The sequence below is a fragment of the Dreissena polymorpha genome, chromosome 7, assembly GCF_020536995.1.
Source record: "Dreissena polymorpha isolate Duluth1 chromosome 7, UMN_Dpol_1.0, whole genome shotgun sequence".
Classification (NCBI taxonomy): domain Eukaryota; kingdom Metazoa; phylum Mollusca; class Bivalvia; order Myida; family Dreissenidae; genus Dreissena; species Dreissena polymorpha.
The window spans coordinates 18,431,901-18,459,484 of record NC_068361.1 but is presented as its reverse complement, the minus strand read 5'-3'; the positions used below and the strand labels follow the sequence as shown (position 1 = coordinate 18,459,484).

The following is a 27,584-nucleotide window of genomic DNA, read 5'->3' as shown; positions in this document are numbered from 1 at the left end:
ACCGTCCGGTATACTCAATGTATTTTAAGTTGAAAATGACCAAAATTACGGAGATACCCGTCCGGTTTCCGGTTTTCAGAGAGTTCGGTTTATTCAACATTTTTTAACAAAGAAATAGAAGGAGAAAATACGGGACTGGCCCGACCGTCCGGAATCGGGAGAGTTCCGGTATTCAGAGAGTCCGGTATTGGCAGAGTCTACTGTATACGATTTGTTTGTCGGAAATATATCGCGGTTGCGAAAAATCGTAGTGGGGAAAGAGGGAGGACACTTGAGAGTCACTTGCAGGAGGTGGGGCCTGTTTGTCACATGTCAATATACTAGTCTTTTGTTATCAGGTGATCAGTAATTGCCCCCATTAGTGTATCATTATTATGATTAGCGGATTAGTGGGACCGACTAACCGTTAACGAGTGTTTGAAACCCGGGTTTGAAACAGTGACGCCAGTTGCCAATTGGTCTTATTGATTTATTATCATGGCCAAACTAATAACAATCTTACCTTTATCGGTGCAAATTAGAGAAGGTGCGAAGATTTTTGGTTAAAATTAGTGTTAGCAAACTATTTGGTCAGTTTTCAATAAAGTTTCAAGAGTTTTGCATCGTAAATATTTGATCACTTTAAATATAATTTTCGGAAGTGTAAAATTAACAGTGCATTATGGGAAAGCGGTTTCATAGGGCAAAGTTCAGATTTAATTGTAACAACCAATGGACGAGTGAGTTTAAATTAGATTGAATGCAATAGGATACAAAGCAATGTTTTATTGCGTTATACTCAGTCATTCGAAACACGTGCTTTCCGGGGATTTCCTGAAAATCGCGCAAAAATAAAAGTGAATTTCTGAAAACAATTTCCCTACGTTTGGGTGGAACTAATCGTCATGACAGCTAATTTCTCTTTACCGGTTACGTTTTCAATTGCTACAAGTAACAATTATTTTAAACATGTATCTTAAAACTTGTAAAAGATGTCAATGATTAAAAAGATCGATAGCCCATAAAACGAAGCACAAGCTATTTTTACACCTGTATTGTAGTTAAACGCAAACAACCAAACACAAATTAAAATATTCTGTATTTATTTGTAATCAATGCGGATAATGTATATACGGTAAGTATATACATCATCATCTTTTAATTTTGTTTATTGTCTTTGATCCGGATCTGATCCGGTGCTTGGAGGCTGTATAATCTTCTGCAACAACACTGAAAAACACAATACACACAATGGGTAATAAAGTTGATAACAATTAGCGCTTATCATTACAATTATACCTAAACGAAGTCGACGCAGTCGATACAGCTGTACTGCTTTCGCGTTTTAGAGCAATGTCACGTGTCAGTTAAGTACACTGTGTAATCTACACCATTTTGTGTCAAAACCGGACTTATCTTGATTTCGTAACAGACGGAGTCTGTATGCGTGGATTAGGTTGGATTTTAGTGCCTCATGCCTTTGGTAATTAAGTCTTAATTTGTTCAAATATGGGACATAATTGTTCGTTAGGATCTTGAATTCGTCAATCGGTCGACTGACGAAATATACGATAATTAATGCCTGACGATATATTATGGTTTCACAGTACCTCAACCATAGGGATCTGATTCTTGGCTTTGATTGTCTCTGATGTGGCTACAGCTTACCTCAACCATAGGGACCTGATTCTTGGCTATTATTGACTTTGATGTGGCTACAGCTTACCTCAACAACAGGCACCTGATTCTTGGCTTTGATTGTCTCTGATGTGGCTACAGCTTACCTCAACCATAGGGACCTGATTCTTGGCTATGATTGTCTCTGATGTGGCTACAGCTTACCTCAACCATATTAGCCTGGTTCTTGGCTATGATAGTCTCTGATGTGACTACAGCTTACCTCAACCATATGGACCTGATTCTTGGCTATGATTGTCTCTGATGTGGCTACAGCTTACCTCAAACATAGGGACCTGATTCTTGGCTATGATTGTCTCTGATGTGGCTACAGCTTACCTCAACCATAGGTACCTGATTCTTGGCTATGATAGTCTCTGATGTGGCTACAGCTTACCTTAACCATAGGGGCCTGGTTCTTGGCAATGACTGTCTCTGATGTGGCTACAGCTTACCTCAACCATAGGGGACTGGTTCTTGGCTATGATTGTCTCTGATGTGGTTACAGCTTACCTTAACCATAGGGGACTGGTTCTTGGCTATGATTGTCTCTGATGTGACTACAGCTTACCTCAACCATGGGGGCCTGATTCTTGGCTATGATTGTCCAGGTTTTTTTTCCACTTTTTGGGAAGATAGCCCACGGCTTTGGAATTTTATCGGCATTTTCATGAAATTGGGAAAATAAATTCATTAGCCTTTTTTTCCACATGAAAAGTCCACTGATTAGGGAAATACTAAATTTGATATAACTCTTTATAATCATTCAAATTAAAAGAACAAAATCATATAATACTTTGTTAGATGTAATTGAATTGAAATTGAGATAAAATACGCATTAGACTTCTTTCTAAAAAAAAAAAAAAAACATGTTTTTTTTTTATTTGTTTTTTGGAAATTAGGAATTTTTTGCCACATTTTGGGAAAAAAGTATACTTTATGGGATTGGGAACATAGCCGAATTTCGGCTATAAAATCGGGCCAACAAAAACCCTGTTGTCTCTGATGTGGCTACATCTTACCTCAACCATAGGTGCCTGATTCTTGGCTATTATTGTCTTTGATGTGGCTACAGCTTACCTCAACCATAGGTGCCTGGTTCTTGGCTATGATTGTCTCTGATGTGACTACAGCTTACCTCAACCATAGGTGCCTGATTCTTGGCTATGATTGTCTCTGATGTGGCTACAGCTTACCTCAACCATAGGGGCCTGGTTCTTGGCTATGATTGTCTCTGATGTGGCTACAGCTTACCTCAACCATAGGTGCCTGATTCTCGGCTATGATTGTCTCTGATGTGGCTACAGCTTACCTCAACCATAGGGGCCTGATTCTTGGCTATGATTGTCTCTGATGTGGCCACTGTCATGGATTTCTGCACCTTGGGTATCTTAGGTCTTGCCCCGCCATGTACTGGGATTGTCTCTCCTTTCTTGTCCGGCGTGAGCTTCATCAACTCCATCTGTTCCATGCTGTGTCGCCGGGAGACGCCGGTACGTCGGTCTGGAATTTAAAAATAATAATTTAATTTTTCATAATTTTATGTAATATGTATATATATATTTAATTATAGTAATATTTTTATTTCATATAAAAAATACAATGAACAATTTTATTTTATTGTATTTTTTTCATTTAATGTTTCATTTTCATTAATTTTCAATGATTTTAAAATATAAGCAATTTTATATAATTTTGTAAATACTTATTAAAAAAAATTCTTTTAAATAAAAAATATATTTGATACTCCAGTTGTGTTAATTAACCCCTTAGCACTTAGATATGCACTTTGACTCATTTGTAGTCCATTAGAAAATCGAATTAAATTAAACACCTTTTCATGCTAGATCCAATTTTTAAAGGCTCCATTATTAACCCTGATATTGAGATGAGCAGCAAACAGCATAAAACCTTAACAGCCTGCAAGTTGGCTGTTCTGGTATAATGCTGGTTGCATACAGCCATTTTCACTGGACTTACTGCATGGTCATCAAGTGTCATCCCAGATCAGCCTATGCAGTCCTCACAGGCTAATCAGGTATAACACTTTCCGACTAGATTGGATTTTCTTTAAAAGAGACTTCCTAATAACAAAAAATTCAGAAAAAGCAGAAAGTCCTCTGTTGACCGCACAGGCGTATCTGGGACGTGTTAGGCATGTGCATTAAGCCCAGTTTTCCCAGAATGTGAATTGTTAACAAGCTATAACATACACATTCCAACATCCAGATGGTCCAAGGGGCTGGGCCTGTGACCTTCATCTGGCCCCACTTTGATGCCCAGCACTTACTTAAGGTCAGCAAGGTTCATCTGGGCAGTCACCTGACCGGTCTCATCTCCAATCTGAAAACACATCATCAAGCAATATATGTGAGTTCAATTATGGAAAAACTGTGATTAACGCAGGTGCATAAAAGGTCCTATCAGATTAGCCTTGTTAGTCCACTGCACTGTGCCCACTGCACAGGCTAATCTGTGATAACGCTTTGGGCACATACATGAAGACTAGTTTTCCAAAATGAGGGAAAAAATATTCTGCGTCCAATAAACACTGATGCTCTTGGTGGAAGCCTTGTCAGTATTGATTCATTGGCCCATTTGATAAGGCCTAGTAGACAAATAAGGTGTAAAGGTCAAAAAAGAGATCATGTGATTTGGCTTTGTAAAGTGTTCATAGATAATAGTCATGCATGTATCCATTCCTTGCAGAAAGTGATATGGAAGCAGCAAAGAGACAGTCAAGTCAGGTACACCAAGAAATTTAACTTTCTGAATTAGTCTTTAGTAAGTGTTCAAAAGTAAGTCAATGTTAATGTCAAAATGAGGTCAGTTAATATGTGTGTGTTGATAGTGTTCCAGACCTGTTTACCCTACCGATTGCTTCTCAGTAGTATGGACGGCATCTCTCAGTAGTTTTGGGCTGTTGTCAGTAGTTTTAACCTTTTCAATCATTTTGAGCATTAAAACAGCATGACTGGGTCACATATCAGTTTAACGGTACATAAAGCATAAGATGAATTTACTTGTTATTATTTTTAATCTGTTAAGTGATTTTTTTGCTTTTATTTGTTACAGCCTATGCAATTTAGATTGGGAAAATTAGCGTGATAAACCATGAAATTGGATAAAATAGCTTGATAAACCATGAAATTGGGAAACATTAAGCATTATAAATATGATTATAAGTAACAGAATTCAAATTCTTTTTAAGTGTATGTTTGACAGCATTTTTATATTATAAAGTGATGCTTTAACGTCTTCTTACAATGAAGACAATATTTAGGTAATATCCATCCACATGCATATTAATCTTGCAATAATCTATAGATTCTTAAATACACCATTTGATCATTTATAAGCTCTTTAAGAGGAGCTATTAATTTAATTCAGTATTTTTTTAAAATTAAATATCATAAGGGGAAAACATAAACAAATATTGACAAACACCCTTTAGTGTTCTTGTTGTGTTTGTCTCTTTCCATTTTCGAACGATACTCATCTTATTATAATAAATGCTTTAACTTTGTAAGTAGACTAAACACCAATTTTCCAACACTCGTTTCCGTGACGCACATTCATTGTGCAGATTGATAAATAGATCTGATAAATAGTTGTTGTTTTTTATCTCAAACGTAGTATTTTGTTTAATTGACACACGCATTACATTATTCCCTAATAACCATATGATATCCGTTGTTAATTTGAATGGTATTTATTTTTTTTGCCGTTAATCGCAATTTTTCGTCTGCTTGCCGCCATCTTAGACGTGTGTAAAAACAGGCGTGCTCAATCCCGATACATCGACTATCGTCGGTATTCTCCGCAATAGAGAGAGAATGAGATGTGTATACTGGATAGCAACGTAAAATCGTATATATTCGGCTTAATTTGCGAACCAATGCATAATCAGTTGTCGTTCGGTGACGACTCAACAAGCTCGATCAGCACTCGTTTTCCGGGAGGCTTGAATTTTAACGTTTCTTACTACACTAGCGCCAAAATGATTATGATTGATAAATTACCCGCAAAGACCGAAAATAAGCAAAAGTACAATTAAAAACTGAAATTTGATCATTTTGATCGATGGATCCGTAGTTTTTCAGTACAAATCAGTAGTGCGTAGTTTAGCAAAATAATCCGTAGTAACTACGGCGAATCCGTAGAAGTAAACAGGTCTGGTGTTCAAACACATTAGTCATGCACGTATCAAAGCTTTGGATGAAGCATAATTGATGTTATACAAAACACTTAATTTTGGTAAAACTTGTACAGACAGACGGACTAATGAACGAACGCATGAACGGTTGGTCAGGCCAATTACTATACGCTTCCAACATCAATTGATTTCAGAAGCACAAAACTACCACTTATTGTTTAACAAGAGAACCGCCTTGCGGGTGCAGACCGCTCATCTATTTTCTTTTTAAAGGTGAAGGGACTCTCATTTTCAATCACAAAGGAGGGAGGGGACGAGTGAAGAGGGGTGTATAGTGTGGGAGCGTGGACATTTATTACATTATCTTCCAATAATGCGAAAAAAAATATGCAAACGATTCGGGAGGGGGGGTGGGAGGGGGGGGGTTCTTGGGTGCGATGGTTGGACGGTATTTAAAACATAAAATAATAAAAATAAATATTTGTGTTTTTTAACCGAGGGGGGGGGGGGGGGGGAGGGCACGGGGGATGGTTTGGGTGGAGTCTATTGTGGTATGTCAGGTAAGAGTAGTTTTGTCAAAGTATCAATCAAATCTAATCATAAATAGAGAAGTTATGGCATTTTTAGCAAAATTTAATAATTTGACCTTGAGAGTCAAGGTCATTCAAAGGTCAAGGTAAAATTCAAATTGCCAGGTACAGTAACCTCATGATAGCATGAAAGTATTTGAAGTCTGAAAGCAATAGCCTTGATACTTTAGAAGTAAAGGGGATCGAAACACAAAATTTAACCATATATTCAAAGTTACTAAGTAAAAAAAGGGCCATAATTCCATAAAAATGACAACCAGAGTTGTGCAACTTGTCCTTTTACTGTACCCTTATGATAGTTTGCGAGTGTTCCAAGTATGAAAGCAATATCTATGATACTTTAGGGGTAAAGTGGACCAAAACACAAAACTTAACCAAACTTTCAATTTTCTAAGTATAAAGGGCCCATAATTCAGTCCAAATGCCAGTCAGAGTTACATAACTTTGCCTGCACAGTCCCCTTACGATAGTTAATAAGTGTTGCAAGTATGAAAGCAATAGCTTTGATACTGTAGAAATAAAGTGGACCTAAACACAAAACTTAACCAAATTTTCAATTTTCTAAGTATAAAAAGGGCACATAATTCTGCCAAAATGCCAGTCAGAGTTAAATTACTATGCCTGCACAGTCCCCTTATGATAGTTAGTAAGTGTTGCAAGTATGAAAGCAAAAGCTTTGATACTTAAGGAATAAAATGGACCTAAACACAAAACTTAACCAAAATTTTCAATTTTCTAAGTATAAAAAGGGCACATAATTCTGTTAAAATGCAAGCCAGAGTTATCTAACTTTGCCTGCTCAGTCCCCTCATGATAGTAAGTAAGTATACCAAGTTTGAATGCAATAGCATTGATACTTTCTGAGAAAAGTGGACCTAAACGCAAAACTTATCCGGACGCCGACGCCAAGGTGATGACAATAGCTCATAATTTTTTTTCAAAAAATCGATGAGCTAATAACAGTCTAGACCCCATACTTTTTTAAAGCAATCGAGCAATTAACATTAAATTATTTAGATTGACTTAATGTTGGACATGGATATTTACATTTTGTAGAAAAGGACAATTTTACAACTCAGGGGCCATAACTCTGCCGTTCAGAGCTCACCAAACTCGGATCTTTGTCTAAAGCACACTATATAACTGGAATCATATCAATAAAAAGGAACTGACTCTTCAATCGGAAGACAGTCCAGAAGAGTTGGTTAAAATTGTTCCTCTAAAGTGATCTCATAATTTCAAAACAGATCCTGTTCAGAAAAGCAAACATCCTTCCTAACTTTTCAGCATCCTATTTTTCCAAATTCTCAAGGTACAAACTTCGAAGATTCAAGTTAGTTTTCTTAAAATGAGCAATTTGTTCAATGCGCAACAAAAATTATTGTCTATTACATTTATTTCTGCAACATATTGTTTGCTTTCTGTGTGCATCGCAAACATTCACTTTACATTGTGTGAAAAAAATGTTGGGGAAAAAAAATTGAATCTTTAAAATTCAATAATTATATTCACTTTGGATTCACAGTGAATTTGAACACACCAGGAGGGCATGATCAGTTTCCTGGCTTACCTCTTTAGAGATCTCGAGATGCTTGCTGGCATACTGGAGAGCCTCCTCGTTATGCCCGAGGGCCGTGTGGGCGTTCCCGAGGCTCCAACACGCCCGACCTTCCCCGACCCGGTCTTCAAGCTCCTGGGCGATCTTGAGGTGCTTCATGTGGAACTCTCTCGCCCGCTCGTAGTCCTTCAGGAGCGTGTATGTGTTCCCGAGGCTGTAACATGCCTGAGCCTCCAGCGCCTTGTCACCCAGCTGTTTGGCAATTTGTAAAGTTTTCCTTTTGAAAATATATGATTGCTAAGTGATTTGTAGTGATATTTTCCCCAGAATAATGAACACAGCTCTTGTTCTTTGTAATATTTGTCTATGGTTATATATAATAATAGTGCTTGTTCGGCAATGTGTAATGCTTTTCTATGGAAATATAAAATAAAAGTGCTTGCTTGATTTGCAACGTTTTTGTTTTAAGAAGAGTATAAAAGTTTGTAACGTTATTCTGTGGAAAATAGAATCTATTGTGCTTGCTTGTAACATTTTTCTAAGGAAAATAGGCAATTTTTTTTTTCTGTGGACAAATACACGAATAGTTCTTGGAAAAATATGGTTATAGTGCTTGGCTGGTGATTTGCAACATTTTTGGTAGTAAAATATAATAATCATGTGTTTGGCAATTTGTAACATAATTATATGCAGCAAAATATCATATGTGTTTAGTGATTTGTGCGTTTTAAGGAGAAGAACTAAATTGTAGCTTGATGAGTTTTTTTACCAATAAACATATTTTCTTACCTGCACATGAAATAATAAAAACAGGATAAAAGATAAACAAGAGCACCGCCTTGCGGGTGCAGACCGCTCATCTATTTTCTTTTTAAAGGTGAAGGGACTCTCATTTTCAATCACAAAGGAGGGAGGGGTGGAGTGAAGAGGGGTTCATTGTGTGGGGGTGTGGACATTTATTACATTATCTTCCAAAAATGCGAAAAAACGAAAAAAAAAATTCAGGGGTTGGGAGGGGGGGTGGGGGTGGGGATTCTTGGGTGCGATGGTTGGACGGTATTTCAAACATACAAACATAAAATAATAAAAATAAATATTTGTGTTGTTTAAACCGTTTCAAAAAAAAAATAGGGGGGGGGGGTGAGGTGGGGGGGGGGGGTATAGTGTGAGGGTGTGGTGGTAATTTGTGAGATGATTTTGAAAAAAAAAAAAAAAAAATTAGGGGGGGGGGATTCGGGTGGGGGGGGGAGGGGGGGTGGGGGGGATTCTTGGGAGCGATTGTTGGACGGTATTTTAAACATAAAATAATCCGAATAAATAGTTTTGTTTTTTAAACCGTTTAAAAAAAAAATTGGGGAGGGGGTGGGGTGGGGGGGGTATAGTGTGAGGGTGTGGTGGTCATTTGTGAGATGATCTTAAAAAAAAAAAAAAAAAAAAAAAAAAAAAATTGGGGGGGATTTGGGGGGGGGAGGGAAGGGGGGGCACGGGCGATGGTTTGGGTGGAGTATATTGTGGTATGTGAGGTAAGAGTAGTTTTGTTAAAGTATCAATCAAATCTAATCATAAATAAAGAAGTTATGGCAATTTTAGCAAAATTTAATAATTTAACCTTGAGAGTCAAGGTCATTCAAAGGTCAAGGTAAAATTCAACTTGCCAGGTACAGTAACCTCATGATAGCATGCAAGTATTTGAAGTTTAAAAGAAATAGCCTTGATACTTAAGAAGTAAAGGGGATCGAAACACAAAATTTAACCATATATTCAAAGTTACTAAGTAAAAAAAGGCCATAATTCCATAAAAATGACATCCAGAGTTATGCAACTTGTCCTTTTACTGTACCCTTATGATAGTTTGCGAGTGTTCCAAGTATGAAAGCAATATCTATGATACTTTAGGGGTAAAGTGGACCAAAACACAAAACTTAACCAAACTTTCAATTTTCTAAGTATAAAGGGCCCATAATTCAGTCCAAATGCCAGTCAGAGTTACATAACTTTGCCTGCACAGTCCCCTTACGATAGTTAATAAGTGTTGCAAGTATGAAAGTAATAGCTTTGATACTGTAGAAATAAAGTGGACCTAAACACAAAACATAACCAAATTTTCAATTTTCCAAGTATAAAAAGGGCACATAATTCTGTCAAAATGCCAGTCAGAGTTACATTACTTTGCCTGCACAGTCCCCTTATGATAGTTAGTAAGTGTTTCAAGTATGAAAGCAAAAGCTTTGATACTTAAGGAGTAAAATGGACCTAAACACAAAACTTAACCAAAATTTTCAATTTTCTAAGTATAAAAAGGGCACATAATTCTGTCAATATGCACGCCAGTGTTATCTAACTTTGCCTGCCCAGTCCCCTCATGATAGTAAGTAAGTGTACCAAGTTTGAATGCAATAGCATTGATACTTTCTGAAAAAAGTGGACCTAAACGCAAAAATTAACCAAAATTTCCAATTTTCTAAGTATAAAAAGGGCACATAATTCAGTCAAAAATGAAAATGCACGCCAGAGTTATCTAACTTTGCCCGCCCAGTCCCCTCATGATAGTAAGTAAGTGAACCAAGTTTGAATGCAATAGCATTGATACTTTCTGAGAAAAGTGGACCTAAACGCAAAACTTAACCGGACGCCGACGCCAAGGTGATGACAATAGCTCATAATTTTTTTTCAAAAAATAGATGAGCTAAAAAAGTGAGCATAGAAGGTAAGTGGGTCGGCACATAATGTAGCCTCTGGCTCGGAAAGGACCTCATAAACTTCGAAATACACACCCAAACAAGGTAACGGTTTGACTGCAGAAAAAGTTCACACAGTTTTATGAAATCACAAAAAAATAATAACAAAAACAAAAAAAGAGATGTGTTTGTCAGAAACACAATGTCCCCTACTGCGCCGCTTTGAATTAATTTTTTTTTTTTTATTATATCCCTTTAAAAAAATATAACTTCCCTTGTTAAATGATCTGTACCTGCCACATGAAATAAAATAACCTTCAATATTGAAAAAGTTATGGCCAATATTAAAGTTTTCGGACGGACACACAGACAGTTTAACTGCTATTTGCCACCCTACCGGGGGCATAAAAACAACTTAGTTCAGTCTTATACCCACCTATAGTGTTCAGCAGCTACTTCAAACTCTCCCAGGAATATGTGGGCGTTGCCTAGGTTACTGTAGGCCCGTCTCTCGGCAGCCTTGTCACCAAACTCACGGGCTATTGCTAACCTCTACAATACAACACATGGAAGATGTTATATATGGGCAGGGTATTGCGAAAACCGGTCTTATGTCGTATGCTGCCAGCAAAGCTCAAGACACGCCTGTGCATTTGTACAGTCTGGTCAGGGACTACACTGTACTCTATTGAGACAACAACCCTTCTGTGACTTAATAGCACAAAGGATAGCTCCTGACCAGACTGGGAAAACTTTAAGTGACTTTATAGCACACAGGGTAGCTCCTGACCAGACTTGGAAAACTTTAAGTGACTTTATAGCACACAGGGCAGCTCCTGACCAGACTGGGAAAACTTTAAGTGACTTTATAGCACACAGGGCAGCTCCTGACCAGACTGGGAAAACTTAAAGTGACTTTATAGCACACAGGGCAGCTCCTGACCAGACTTGGAAAACTTAGTGACTTTTTATCACACAGGGTAGCTCCTGACCAGACTGGGAAAACTTTAAGTTACTTTATAGTGGACATGGTAGCTCCTGGCCAGACTTGGAAAACTTTGAGTGACTTTAAAGCACACAGGGCAGCTCCTGACCAGACTGGGAAAACTTTGTGTGACTTTATAGTGGACAGGGTAGCTCCTGACCAGACTTGGAAAACTTTAAGTGATTTAATAGTGGACAGGGTAGCTCCTGACCAGACTGGGAAAACTTTGTGTGACTTTATAGCACACAGGGCAGCTCCTGACCAGACTTGGAAAACTTTAAGTGACTTTATAGCACACAGGGCAGCTCCAGACCAGACTTGGAAAACTTTGTGTGACTTTATAGCACACAGGGCAGCTCCTGACCAGACGCATGTTACGCACATGCATTAAACCCTTTTTTTATAGAGTACTGCCCATATGCATGAATATATGGAAGTACTCTTATAAAGAATACATTACTTTCTGTACTGGAACAGGATTAAATAGATAAAAGAAATCCCACTGACTTATGGTTATGCTGTCATTTGTCTCGCAACACTCATGCCCGTAAAAACAAAACAGAATATGAAGATAGGGCACATTTCAATAATGTCATGTATGCTAATAAGCACTTAAGCACCTGGTAAACGTTCGAAAGCTTTACTTTGCAAATATTTTTTTCCAAATAAACCTGGAACTGGGAAAACTGGGCTAAATGCATGAGTAAAAATTGTCTCTGATTAACCTGTGCGTACTGCGCAGGCTAATCCGGGAAAGACACTTAACAAAGATGCGTTAAGCTCGTTTTTTCCAGAGCTTGGCCCCAATAATGACAACCAGATAGCTGCCCCTAGCACCTCTACTCTATCCCTACCTCCTGATGGTAGATGATTGCCTGACTGAAGTTTCCCAGGAGAAAGTGAGTGTTGCCAAGGTTACCACAGGCGCGACCTTGAGCTGCCCTGTCACCCAGCTCCTGGACTATCGCTAGATTGGCCCTAAAAAACAGGACAACAAGTTTTACTTGTAGTCATATTTCATTCAGTGAACAACTGTAAGCTAGCTTGCCTGCCAACAATCCACATCCAAAATGTGTCGTCGTAATACGTCTCATTCACAAATAAAGTTTCATTTCACAGATTTTATGTTTGACATTTCTTAAGCTGGTCTTCTCCATAGAAATCCATACCATAATAATTACACAAAAAGAGCTGTGTTTGTGAAACACAATGCCCCCTACTGCGCTTTGAAGCCGCACGGCAGTTATTTTAGAAACTAGAGGGCGGACACCATGCTCAATCCTTGAAATGCACTAAGTGACCCCGTGACCTAGTTTTTGACACGGCATGACCCATATTCGAACTTGACCTAGATATTGTCCTGATACAACTACTGACCAAATTTGGTCAAGATCAGATGAGAACTTCTTCAATTAGAGAGCGGACACCATGCTAAATCCTTGAAATGCACTCAGTGACCTCGTGACCTAGTTTTTGACCTGGCATGACCCATATTCGAACTTGACCTAGATATTGTCTAGATACAACTTCTGACCAAGTTTGGTAAAGATCGGATTAAAACTATTTGAATTAGAGAGCGGAACCGAAAAGTGTGACAGACTGACAGACAGACTGACAGCCTGACGGACAGTGCGAAAGCTATATACCCCCTTTTCTTCTAAAGGGGGCATACAAAGATAAATGTAAAAAACACACAAAATCAGCAACCATTACAACTTCACACACAGATTTTGTTTTGATAAGACTATAGAAGTTCCAGTTTTACAATACAATTTCTTTTCAACAGAAATATTTTGTCAAACTGTGAGCCTGTCCCTTTAACCCTTTATCACTCATATTGACCCTTTGTAGTCGTCTAGAAAATCAAATCTAATAACAGAACCATCTAAATAGATTCGAGTTTTAAAGGCTTCATTTCCAAACGCAAGATACTGATGAGTAGCAAACAGCATAAAACCTGAACAGCCTACAAGTTGCTCACAGGCTGTTCTGGTTTTATGCTGGTTGCATATAGCCATTTTTATTGTGCTTCTGTGCCGTTTAACTAGCCATATTAACCAGCAGCCAACTCACTCATAGTATTCAGCAGCTTTGACCAGACACTCCTTGACCTCTGCAGGGAATTCCCCGGGGTCCTGGTTCCCTGATCGCCCGGTTTGCTTCCCCTTTGCATGATATACGTTGCCAAGGTTGTAAAGGGCCCGTGCCTCACCGATCTGTGTATGTAAACAAATAAGTACATATTGCTAAGGTTATACAAGGCCCTGTCATTGCCAATCTGTGGATGAAAATGGATAAGTACACATGGCCAAGGTTGTCTCACTGATCTGTGGATGCAAACAAACTGTTGTTGACTTGCTGACTTTGTAAGCAGCACAGATAATCTCAGGATGTGTATATGAAGCAACTGATAATTACCAACTGATATGCTTGGTATATTTTTGCGCTCAGATGAGCTAAAAAGCCCATATGACGATATTTAATGTATAAAGCTCAAACCTCTTTTACCTGCGCAAAGAACAGATTTTTTTAAATCAGAGCTTTACTAGAATTCGTAGCCAATCATGAGTTCCATTTGGAACTGAAATATTTCCAAGGTTATGTGAGACATGCTCTGGGAAAACTGGGCTTAATGCATGTTCGTTGAGTGCTGTCCCAGATTAGCCTGTGCAGACATGCTTATATAGGATATCTAGGACAACACTTTCTGTGAGGACATGCTTATCTGGGACAACACTTTCCACTAAGAATGTTTTTTTGTTTAGAAGAGATTTCCTTTAACAAAATATTGCTTCAACTCAGAAAATGTTTCCCTGATTTATTCTATGCAGACTGCTCAAGCTAATCTGGGAAGCACTTTGCCCGCATGCATTAAGCCCTGCTTTCCCAGAATGCATGTTATATAATGCTGGGCCTTATCAATCTCTACCAAAGTTTAAAATTGACAAAAATGCCAATCTTTCATTGAGGTAGATACCAAATTTTGTGTTACATGTCCATCTTATAAAATTGCAAATCATAGATACTTCTGCAATGGAAATAAGTATTTGCTCTGAAACAGTTTTTTAATAGTAAAAATGCGTGGCATTGTTGTATAATTATTGAACTTGGCACAACAATATATTCAAAACATCCATCATTGTCCCACCAGGTATAACTACAAGATTAGTACCGGTATATGATACTAGGCACAACAAAACACTCAAAAGTTTTTTTTAGAGTAATAATGCATGACATACATAAGTATTATGTAGGCAAAACAAAACCCTAAAAACACCCACACAAATTGTCAAGCCCGGTATATGATACTAGGCCCAACAAGAGATTGCCAAGCAATATGGTCCCCTACCGGTGAAACTCCACCATTGTCAGTAAAAAAAAATATTTGTTGCAAAGAAAAAGCCCTTGTTGGGGGGGGGGGGGCATTGCCCGAAGCTAGAAAAATGAAGCCAATAAGAAACAATTTTCAGTAAGGTAAAAGTACTTCTCTCATGCTTCTTCAAAAGACCATCTTCTTATTTTCTTCATTTATATATTTATAAGAATGTATTGAAATAAAAAAGTAATGGCATTAAAACCAAAAAAGAACAGGTAATTATGGACTCATCGGCAGAGTTGCATCCACACATATTAATCTCTATTTTCAAAACACCGCAGTGTACACACTAGGTTAATAGGTATGATAAGTGCCTTTTCATAACGCCCAACACCAGGGCTTGAAGAATTTTTCCAGAGCCACTCGCCCGTCAGGGCGAGTAGGCCTGACAATCCACTCGCCCTTTACTTTAATCTACTCGCCCTGCATTAAAAAACAGATATCTTTATTTATAGTTATGATCAACCAGAACCTTTTAAACCTACTTAACAAAGTAACAAAGTGACACTAAACTGCAAACAAATTAACTACATTATCTGATGGATTATATTTGCTTTCCTTACGTTTTCTGCACCTCTTTCCTTTTCTCAATTCTTTCCCCTTCTCGTTTTGACGACCTTTCTAATTCTTTCTGTTCCCTGTTGCCACCTCCTTGCAGATATTTTAAAATAGAACCCTTTTCCATTTAAATATTTCAGACGAACTTTTACTGAAAGACACGCTTGATTGACAAACGGTTACAATATGGTAAATTTTGCCTAAGGCTTCTGATCACGAAATTCGGAATTATTCTGTTTATTAAGATTATTTTTTGTTTATTTTTAATTAAATATAAGAAGTAGTATAATTAACCAGTGATGTATTATTGTTTCATTGATATTTACATCAAAAATTCACGGAATGACCAATATATTTAACAGTTTTATTCACTTTTAAGCGATTAGCTAAGATAACTGACAACGACGAAAAGAGCGCAGCCGATTTCGAGAATTATTTTTACTGTACCCGTGACGTCATTTTTCATTGTCAAAACGAAAGTGCAGTTTTTTAGTGTACATAACGTATTGTTTGTTCGTTTGAAAAATTGTTCGCAATTTGTATCGATGCGGAAGGATGTCTGGAACTGAATTTATATTTCTCAACTTGAAAAACAGCACTCGCCCAGTCGGTCGAGTATTTAACAAATTTTACTCGCCCGACCGTCAACTTCACTCGCATATTCGAGACGTCGAGTGGATTCTTCAACCCCTGCTGACAGGCCTTGAAGAATTTTTCCAGAGCCACTTGCCCTGCAGGGCGAGTTGGCCTGACAATCCACTCGCCCTTCACTTTAATTACTCGCCCTGCATCAAAAAAAAAATTTATAGTTAGAGTTATGGTCAACCTTTTTACCTACATTACATAGTGACAATAAACTGCAAACAAATTGACTACATTATCTGATGGATTTTTATTGCTTTCCTTACGTTTTCTGCTCCTGTTTCCTTTTCTCATTACTTTCCGCTTCTCGTTTTCGTGACCTTTTTTTCTGTTCCCTGTCTCCTTCACTTGCAGCTATTTTTAAAAAGAACCCCTTTTCATGCTGAGATTTAATATTTCAGACGAACTTTTACCGAAAGACTGTAACGCTTGATTGACAAATGATTACAATATGGTAAATTTTGGCTATGGCTTCTGATCACAAATTATTCTGTTTATTAATATTTTTTGTTTCTCTTTATATTTAATTAAATATAGGAAGTATCATAATTAACCAGTTATGTATTTTTTTTGGTAATATTTACATAAAAATGAAATTTTATTCTTCACAGCATGACCAAAATATTTAATTATCTGCTTTTTCACTTTTAATCAATTAGCTAAGAGCACTGACACCTACGAAAAGAGCGCAGTCGATTTCTAGAAATATTTGTACTGTGCCCGTGACGTCATTTTTTATTGTCAAAACGAAAGTGCAGTTTCTTTGTGTACTAAACCTAATTTTTGTTCGTTCGAAAAATTGTTGCAATTTCTATCAATGTGGCAGGCGTTCTGGAACTGAATTAATATTTATGCCCCCCTTCGAAGAAGAGGGGGTATATTGTTTTGCACATGTCGGTAAGTCGGTAGGTAGGTCGGTCGGTCTGTCAGTCCACCAGATGGTTTCTGGATGATAACTCAAGAACGCTTAGGCCTAGGATCATGAAAGTTCATAGGTACATTGATCATGACTGGCAGATGACCCCTATTGATTTTGAGGTCACTAGGTCAAAGGTCAAGGTCACAGTGACTCGTTCTTGGATGCAGTTTAGGATCACATTTGCAGATTATATTATGTATGGTGTCCTGGGTCTCCCTCCCCACCAGATGATTCCGGATGATAACTCAAGAACATCTACGACAAGGTTCATGAAACTTCATAGATTTATTGATCATGACTGGCAGATGAACCCTATTGATTTTCAGGTCACTAGGTCAGAGGTCAAGGTCACAGTGTCTTGAAACAGAAAAATGATTTCCGGATAATAACTCAAGAATGCTTGTGCCTAGGATCATGAAACTTCATAGGGACATTGATCATGACTGGCAGATGACCCCTATTGATTTTCAGGTCACTAGGTCAAAGGTCACAGTGACTCAAAAGAGTAAAATAGTTACCGGATGATAACTCAGGAATTCTTACGTCTAGGATCATGAAACTTCATAGGTACATTGATCATGACTGGCAGATGGCCCCTATTGATTTTCATGTCACTAGGTCGAAGTCACAGTGACAAAAAACGTAATCACACAATGGCTGCCACTACAACTGACAGCCCATATGGGGGGCATGCATGTTTTACAAACAGCCCTTGTTCTCAACTCGAAAAACAGCACTCACCCGGTCGGTCGAGTATTGAACAAACTTTTCTCGCCCGACCATCAACTTCACTCGCATGTGCGACGGTCGAGCGGATTCTTCAAGGCCTGCCATACCAAATTTAGCAGTGCAATTTTTGCTACTGCTATTGCTATAAAGAACACTAATTTTTTATGGATTAATTTATTTAAATATATATATTTTGATTTAGAGTACATGTAATTATGTAGCTAAAATATATATATATATATATATCAATTTCTCAATCTACATTCAGATACTTTTAACTATTGCAATGTTTAAGTCCTTGGTAAATTCAATGCTTAAAAAATTAGAATGCTAATAAAGATAAATATATTCCCACACATATTTGTTTAGCATGACTTTACTGATGTTTATTGATATGAATATCTTCTCACCCTTTGTTGTTTAGTATGGCTGCCAGGTGTGTGGTTTTGTTGCCCGGGGCAGCACAGCAGTCTATCAACATGGAGCCAGGGAGTGGGGATAGCACATGGGCAGGAAAACAGCTAGCCTACAGTGTAAACAAGATTTGCTTATCTGATATTTGGTATATTAATTATTAACCAGTGAAGCTAATCTGATTTTTGGTCAATAAATTAGGGACACAAAAAAGTTATAAATTAAGTTACCTGTTAAGCTACTAGTACTGTATTTAAATGACTTAACTTGTTAATTGAAATAAAGAAGAAGTACTAACATATATTTGTTATACCTTTAACATTGATTTTACATGACATTTCTGCTTAAATGAAAGCAAATTAATAACCGCTTGCCTTATTCAGCTAAAAAAAGTTCAACTTTTACAGTTTTTTAGGAATGCCAACATTCAAAATATCTCATTAGTTATTGAACAAGATACCACAGTTAAACAAAAGAAATAGCCATTTAAATGTAGAATAAGACAATGGCATGCATATGTATAGACTTCAAACTGCATCAGCAAAGGAATCTCAAAATATCGTGGGGCCATTTAATATTATAAGTCACTTTTTGGAAAACTGGTTTAAACTGGGTTTAATAAGTGTGAACAAAGTGTGTCTCGGATTAGCAATCTACCAAGGCTACATGTAATCAGGGATGAAACTTTCAACCTTTTATAAACAAGAGGGCCATGATGGCCCTGTATCGCTCCACTGCTGAAAAAAGGCTGAAACAAATATTCTCTGCATGTGCAAATACTTAAATATATGCCCTATTTAAGCACATGTACACTTTTGTGACCCCTGTGCTTGGTCAAATTTAACCCCAGGGGCATAAGTTGAGCAAACTTTGTAGAGGACTACTATATCTCCTTACATGTACATACCAAATATGGTAGTCCTAGGTCCTAGAGTTAAGGACAAGAATATTTTTAAAGTTTTCACAAAATAAGCAAGATATAAGCGTATATAATGTTCAATTTTGTGAACCGCAGGTCAGGGTCAAATTTGACCCAAAGGGCATAATTTGAACAAACTTGGTAGAGGACTATAAGATGTTACTGCATACCAAATTTGGTAGCCATAGTCTGAAAGGTTTTTGACAAGAAGATTTTTAAAGATTTCACAAAATAGGCGCTTGATAAGTGTTTATTCAATTTTGTGACCCCCCCCAGGGCAGGGTCAAAATTGACCCCAGAGGCATTATTTAAACAAATTTGGTAGAGGTTTATTGGATGTCACTACAAACCAAATTTGGTAGCCCTAGGCCCAATGGTTATTGACAAGAAATTTTTAATGTTTTTACAAAATAGGCCCAATATAAGTGTATGTCCAGTTTTGTGACCTCTCGGGCAGGGTCAAATTTGACCCAAGGGGCATAATTTGAACAAACTTGGTAGAGAACTATAAGATTTCACTACATACAAAATTTTAGCCCTATGCCTTATGGTTAAGGACGAGTAGATTTGTAAAAATTTCACAAAATAGGCACTATATAAGCATATTATCCATTTTGTGGCCCCCAGGGCAGCGTCAAATTTGACTGCTGGGGCATAATTTGAACAAACTAAGTGGAGGACTATACAATGTCACTGCATACCAAATTGTGTAGCCCTAGGCAAAAAAGGCATTATGTAAGCATATGTTCAATTTTGTGACCTCCGGGGCAGGTTCAAATTTGACCCCAGGGATAAAATTTTTAAAAAAATTGGTAGATGACTATAAGATGTCACTACATACCAAATAAGTTAGTCCGAGGCCGGATGGTTATGGACAATATTTTTTTTAAGTTTTCACAAAATAGGCCTGATATTTGCATATGTTCAGTTTTGTGATCCCCCGGGGCAGGGTCAAATTTGACCCCAGGGGCATAATTTGAACAAACTTGGTAGAGAACTATAAGATTTCACTACATACCAAATTTGGTAGCCCTAGTCCCAATGTTTATGGACAAGAAGATTTTTTAAAGTTTTCACAAAATAGATTCCATATAAGATTATGTTCAATTTTGTGACCCCCAGGGCAGGGTCAAATATGACCCCAGGGGCATAATTTGAACAAACTTGGTAGAGGACTAAAAGATGTTACTACATACCAAATTTGGTAGCCCTAGACGCAATGGTTATGGACAAGAGATTTTTAAAGTTTTCACAAAATAAGCCCTTTATAAGCATATATTCAATTTTGTGACCCCGGGGCAGTTTCAAATTTCACCCCAGGGGCATAATAATTTGAACAAACTAAGAAGAGAACTATTACATGTCACTACATACTAAATTTAGAAAGCCTATGCCATACTGTTATGGACAAAAAGATTTTTAAAGTTTTCCCACAATAGGCCTTATATAAGCATATGTTCAATTTTGTGACCCTCAGGGGCAGGGTGACCCACCCCAGGGGGATAATTTGAACAAACTTGGAAAAGGACTATAAGATGTCACTACATACCAAATTTGGTAGCCCTAGGCCCAATGTTTATGGACAAGTAGATTTGTAAAGTTTTCAAAAATAAGACCTTTATAAGCATATGTTCAATTTTGTGACCCTCGGGGCAGTTTCAAATTTGACCCCAAGGGCATAATTTGAACAAACTAAGAAGAGAACTATTACATGTCACTACATACCAAATTTGGTAGCCCTATGCCATACAGTTATGGACAAGTAGATTTTTAAAGTTTTCACAAATAGGCCTAATATAAGCATATGTTCAATGTTGTGACCCCCGGGGCAGAGTCAAATTTGACCCCAGGGGCATAATTTGAAGAAATTTAGTAGAGGACTATTTGATGTCTCTACATACCAAATTTGATATCCCTAGGCCCAATGGTTATGGACAAGATGATTTTTAAAGTTTTCACAAAATAGGCCTTATATAAGCATATGTTCAATTTTGTGACCCCCGGGGCAGGGTAAAATTTGACCCCAGGGGCATTATTTGTAGAAATTGAGTAGAGGACTATTAGATGTCTCTACATACCAAATTTTATAGGCCCAATGGTTATGAACGAGATGATTTTTAAAGTTTTCACAAAATAGGCCTTATATAAGCATTATAATGTTCAATTTTGTGACTACCGGGGCAGGGTCAAATTTGACCCGAGGGGCATAATTTGAAGAAATTTGGTAGAGGACTAATAGATGTCTCTACATACCAAATTTGATAGCCCTAGGCCCAATGGTTATGGACAAGATGATTTTTAAAGTTTTTACAAAATAGGCCTTACATAAGCATATGTTCAATTTTGTGACCCCCGGGGCAGGGTCAAATTTCGCCCAAGCGGCATAATTTTAAGAAATTTGGAAGAGGACTAGTAGATGTCTCTACATACCAAATTTGATAGCCCTAGACGCAATAGTTATGGAGGAGATGATTTTTAAAGTTTTCATAAAATAGGCCTTATATAAGCAAATTTTCATTTTTTGTGACCCCCGCGGCAGGGTCAAATTTGACCCCAGGGGCATAATTTGAACAAATTTGAAAGAGGTTCAACCCAGGAACATTCCTGTGAAATTTCATCAGAATTGGAACAGTAGTTTAGGAGTAGAATATGTTTTAAGGAAAAGTTAACGCACGCATGCACGGACACACGCACACACGACGGACACAGGACCATGACATCAGCCCCGCTGGCCTCTGGCCAGTGGAGCTAATAAAAATCACAGGAAGTCTCCAGGAGAGACACAAAGAACTGTCCCTTGTAACACAAATACAACAAAAGAAACAAAGGAATAAAACTGCCCATCAACTTGGAATAGTTTATGCAAATCATTGGAGATTTAAAGCCAGCCGAGTTGATGTTGGTATATTTTCTCATTTGTGTTATGTGTCGCAAAAAGTGATTATGAGTCAAAATGTGAACATATTTATGTCAGATGAGCAAAAGATTTGGTCAAAATCGGTCAAGAAATGCCCAAAATCAGTACAAAGATAGGGCTTTTCAATTTCTGTCCATGGACAGAAATGATCTATATTTAAACACGCGCGGGTCACATGTAAAACCACGTGATTCGCTCGAGGCATGGACTGAAGCATGAAAATAAATGCGCATAATCCGAGCACAGGAGTTGGGCGCATGGCTAAGTCACTTAAACACTATCAATATGTCATAAAACAACATTTTTCATCATTTTGACAAAAAAAGTGAGAAAGGTTGCATTGTGAAAAACAATGACCACAAACGGCTACTTGCCAATATAAACTACAAGCAAACACTTCTCGAACTCGTAGAAATGATTTGAGGTTGGCTCTTGTCTGACCAAACGTTCAGTGCCGATTTTATCAAGAGTAAAAGTATCGAAATAACCGCATAAGTACAATAAACAAATACGACTTTATCAACTAACAACACAGATTTGTCTTTTGCCCACTCCAAACACTAATATAATCGTTATGTTTGAATGTTTATTTCAATCGTGTACGATGATATGTCCTTCACCTTACACTATTTATCCAACTATTGGTTTCGCGCCTCAGAGTTACCGAATATCTGAAACTGAGAATCGTATTAACGTGTGCGTCTGATCGACATGGAGCTGGACTAAAAATTACCGATAAAAAATTCCCGATTTACCACGATTTCGACGTAATAACGCAAACAAAAGGACAAACCTGTGTTGTAAGTTAATACTCTCGTATTTGTTAATTGTACGATTGTGGATTATGTTCCATAGCTGTGATATTTCGATAGTTGTATGTAGGTGATTTTCCTGTGTCAAGAGACACCTACCTTGTTTATAAATAATATATCTTTTTTTTGTCAAAATGATGAAAATGTTGTTTTATGACATATTGATAGTGTTTAATTGATTTGGCCATGCGCCCAGCACCTGTGGTTTAGTAGTTGTTCTTTGTTTTGAAAAGCGACGAAGTGGAAATCACGTGAAATTGGCCCTCACGTGACCCAAGGCGTGTATACGTCACAGGTTAATAATAGTCTTGAGGATTCCGTTATGTACATGATTAAGTTTCGTATCTTTGATGCTTTTGGCATTTTTTTGGCACAATTTTTGCGAAAATCAGTATGGGAGAGTTAAGCTTTAGAATGTATCTTACGAATATTGATCAATTCTGGTCAGTTGAGAAAACCAAATTGTTGTGAGAAATATCAACTCGGCCGGCTTTAAACCACTTTAAATAAGTTCCAAACCGGACACCTGACCCAGAGTTTTAAATCTCAGTAATCCTTCCCTGCTTAAAACCAAAGTAAAGATGGCTATATGAAACCAGGCTGTTCAGGTTTTATGCTGCTTGCTGCTCATCAATATCATAGGGTTGGAAATGAAGCCTTGAAAACTTGAATCTAGTAAGAAAAAGCACTTTAATTAAATTTGCTTTTCAAAGGGGCTACAAAAGTGTCAAAATGAGAACACAAGTGGTTAAGGGTTAAATGTGTATATAAGTGGTAAAGGGTTAAAATGTGTATATAAGTGGTAAAGGGTTAAATGTGTATATAAGTGGTAAAGGGTTAAAATGTGTATATAAGTGGTAAAGGGTTAAAATGTGTATATAAGTGGTAAAGGGTTAACATGTGTATATAAGTGGTAAAGGGTTAAAATGTGTATATAAGTGGTAAAGGGTTAAATGTGTATATAAGTGGTAAAGGGTTAAATGTGTATATAAGTGGTAAAGGGTTAAAATGTGTATATAAGTGGTAAAGGGTTAAAATGTGTATATAAGTGGTTAAGGGTTAAATGTGTATATAAGTGGTAAAGGGTTAAAATGTGTATATAAGTGGTAAAGGGTTAAAATGTGTATATAAGTGGTAAAGGGTTAAAATGTGTATATAAGTGGTAAAGGGTTAAAATGTGTATATAAGTGGTAAAGGGTTAAATGTGTATATAAGTGGTAAAGGGTTAAATGTGTATATAAGTGGTAAAGGGTTAAAATGTGTATATAAGTGGTAAAGGGTTAAAATGTGCATACAAGTGGTAAAGGGTTAAAATGTGTATATAAGTGGTAAAGGGTTAAATGTGTATATAAGTGGTAAAGGGTTAAAATGTGTATATAAGTGGTAAAGGGTTAAAATGTGTATATAAGTGGTAAAGGGTTAAAATGTGTATATAAGTGGTAAAGGATTAAAATGTGTATATAAGTGGTAAAGTGTAAACATGTGTATATAAGTTGTAAAGGGTTAAAATGCGTATATATGTAGTTATGGATTCAAATGTGTTTAAAAGTAGTAAAGAGTTAAAGTGCGTATATATGTAGTTAAGGATTCAAATGTGTTTAAAAGTGGTAAAGAGTTAAAGTGCGTATATATGTAGTTAAGGATTAAAATGTGTTTAAAAGTGGTAAAGAGTTAAAATGTGTAATATAAGTGGTTAGGGGTTAACATGTGTATATCAGTGGTTATGGTTTTAAGCTGATGTTCTAACCTTATCCTGCTGAATTATAGAGCCATTCATGTATAATGGCTGTGTGCAGGTCAGTGCCAGGTGGGAACATCAATACATTGGGGATGTGGGGGTCCTCTATAACAGTCTAGGGCTGAAGAATCTCACGCAGACACTGTGGGCTGAAACAAACATGACGTAATAAATTATTTAACCATACCACTATATTATTGATATCTGCCAGAAATAATGCTGTCTGATATATATTTCAAGCCTGTGGGCTGAAACAAACATGATGTAATACATCATTATGAGTAACATAGTTAAGACATGAGGTAAGTCTTTACCTATTTTAACAACTAATATGACAATCATGGATTTCAGTCGAAGCAGAATCCTGTTTTTCTATGCAAGTGTTTTGCATTTTTTTCTCACCTATTGACTCATGCAAATTATAAGCCTTGCATCATTTTGATGGAAATGTTACCAGAAGGTGAAGTCAAAAATATATTTTATTCAATAGAAATTGTGTTATTTTGCAGTGTTTTACTAAAATGCTAAGAAACATTTGCAGTGAATCAAACTAGTATGCACAATCAATAAATCTGTACTTCAGTACCTCTAAATTTTTATACGGTTTGTTTGAATCTTGGTTCCAAATCTATCAAAGCGTCACAATTTTTTTTCAACATGAGTCAAGTGTAGGAGACCTTCTCAGTTGTTTTTTTTTACCATTTTGGGAATGGGGCCGGGTCCGTTTGGATTTGGTTAAATTGGGTCTTTCCGGCGTAAATTGGGAAATAAGTGTTGTGTTTTGGGCTAACAAATGCTTTAAAATTGAGAATACATTTAATAAGGTTTAACTTTAAGAGCTTAATGGGAGATGAACTGAATGTTGAAACTTAACAAGAGATGTGTTTGTCAAAAACACAAAACCCCCTATTGTGCCGCTTTGAAGCCATAGATTTGATCTTTGACCTTGAAGAATGACCTTGACCTTTCACAACTCAAAATATGCAGCTCCATGAGATACACATGCATGCCAAATATCAAGTTGCTATCTTCAATATTGCAAAAGTTATCAAACTTTAACCAAGGTTAAAGTTTTGGGACACACACAATGAATGAATGACAGACAGACAGGCCAAAAACAATATACCCCCGATCTTTCGATCCGGGGGCATAACAAAATTGGTTTATTTTGGAAATCTTCAATTGGGAATTTTGAGGTCATATATTGAAAATGGGTCCTTTTACACGCCCCAAATTTAATTGGAACAAATCTCTGTCAGAGGACAGTTGAATGCTAAGACAGACCACCAGAGAAATTCCATCAGATCATCTTCTACTAAAGCAGGAACCGGAGAATTGTGCTGAGAAATGGAAAACAAGGTCAATTACTACACTAATATATATTGAATCCTCTCCATAATAACTTAAAAAAACATTAATATCTAAACTCCACAGATGGAGTTGTTGAAAACTTTACGACACTTTTGAAGACTTAATAATTTAACATTTTCTACAATATCCTCTTATTCTATACAATATATAGCATATAGAATATATAGCACTTTATAAAGAAGCAAAACAAAAATGCTTAATATTCCCTCTTACACAATATTTTACATTTGGTTCTTTTGAAGTACACTCAGAAATGTGTGACACATTAACAATGAACCCTATCAAAGCAGAAATACTGGAACAAATTAAATTGAACTCAGCAATGTCATATGTTCTTTAAATTAATTTAAGTGAGTAAAAAGAAAATATCTGTGTACAATGTACATTAAAAAAGATAAAATGCAATTACCTGAAATCTTGAAGGTCCATACACTGGAACTTGTACTAGGCATCAAAGGCTTTCTTCACAGTTGTAAGGTCACTTTTCAATGTATTGATACAGCATACTTGGGTAAAGAGTCTGAAATATAACAAGAGGGCCTGAAAGGCCTTAAGTTGCTCACCTGAGATAACAAGATATTTTTGGGACAAATCTTCTGACCAAGTTTCATGAAGATCGGAAAATAAATGTGGCCTCTAGAGTGTTAACAAGGTTTTACTATAGCCATATAAGGAAAAATGCCCCGCCCCCTGGCAGCCATGTTTTTCAACCAACCTGCATCATTTTTGAACCCGTCCAAGATATTATGTGGATGAATCTTCTGACCAAGTTTCAAGAAGATCGGACAGTAGCCATATAAGGAAAAAGGAAAAATGCCCCGCCCCTTGGAAGCCATGTTTTTCAAGCAAACATAATTATTTTCTAACTCATCCAAGATATCATTAAGACCAATCTTCTGACCAAATTTCATGAAGATTTGACAATAAATGTGGCCTCGAGAGTGTTAACAAGGTTTTACTATAGCCATATACATGTATAGCCATATAAGGAAAAATGCCCCGCTCCTGGTGGCCATGTTTTTAAAGCAATCAAACCCATTTTCGAACTCATCCAAGATATCAATGGGAAAATATTTCTGACTAAGTTTCATGATGAGCAGAAAATAAATGTGACCTCTAGAGTGTTAACAAGGTTTAACAATAGCCATATAAGAAAAAAATGCCCCAACCCCGTGGTGGCCATGTTTTTCAACCAACCGGCATCATTTTTTAACTCGTCCAAGATATTATTAGGATAAATCTTCTGACCAAGTTTCATGAAGATTGGACTATAAATGTGGCCTCTAAAGTGTTAACAAGGTTTTACAAAAGCCATGTATAGCCTTATAATGAAAAATGCCCTGCCCCCTGGTGGCCATGTTTTTGAAGAAACCAAAACAATTTTTTGAACTCATCCGAGATATTATTGGGACAAATCTTCTGACAAAGTTTCATGAAGATCGGAAAATAAATGTGGCCTCTAGAGTGTTAACAAGGTTTTATTATAGCCATGTAAGGAAAAATGCCCCACCCCCTGACAGTCATATTTTTCAACCAACCGGCATCATTTTCGAACTAGTCCAAGAT

General features: G+C 37.0%; 1 pseudogene; it reads right to left on the bottom strand.

The window, feature by feature from the left end:
- Positions 1-27,584, bottom strand: part of LOC127837791 (G-protein-signaling modulator 2-like) — a 149,909-nt pseudogene that overhangs the window by 10,734 nt on the left and 111,591 nt on the right.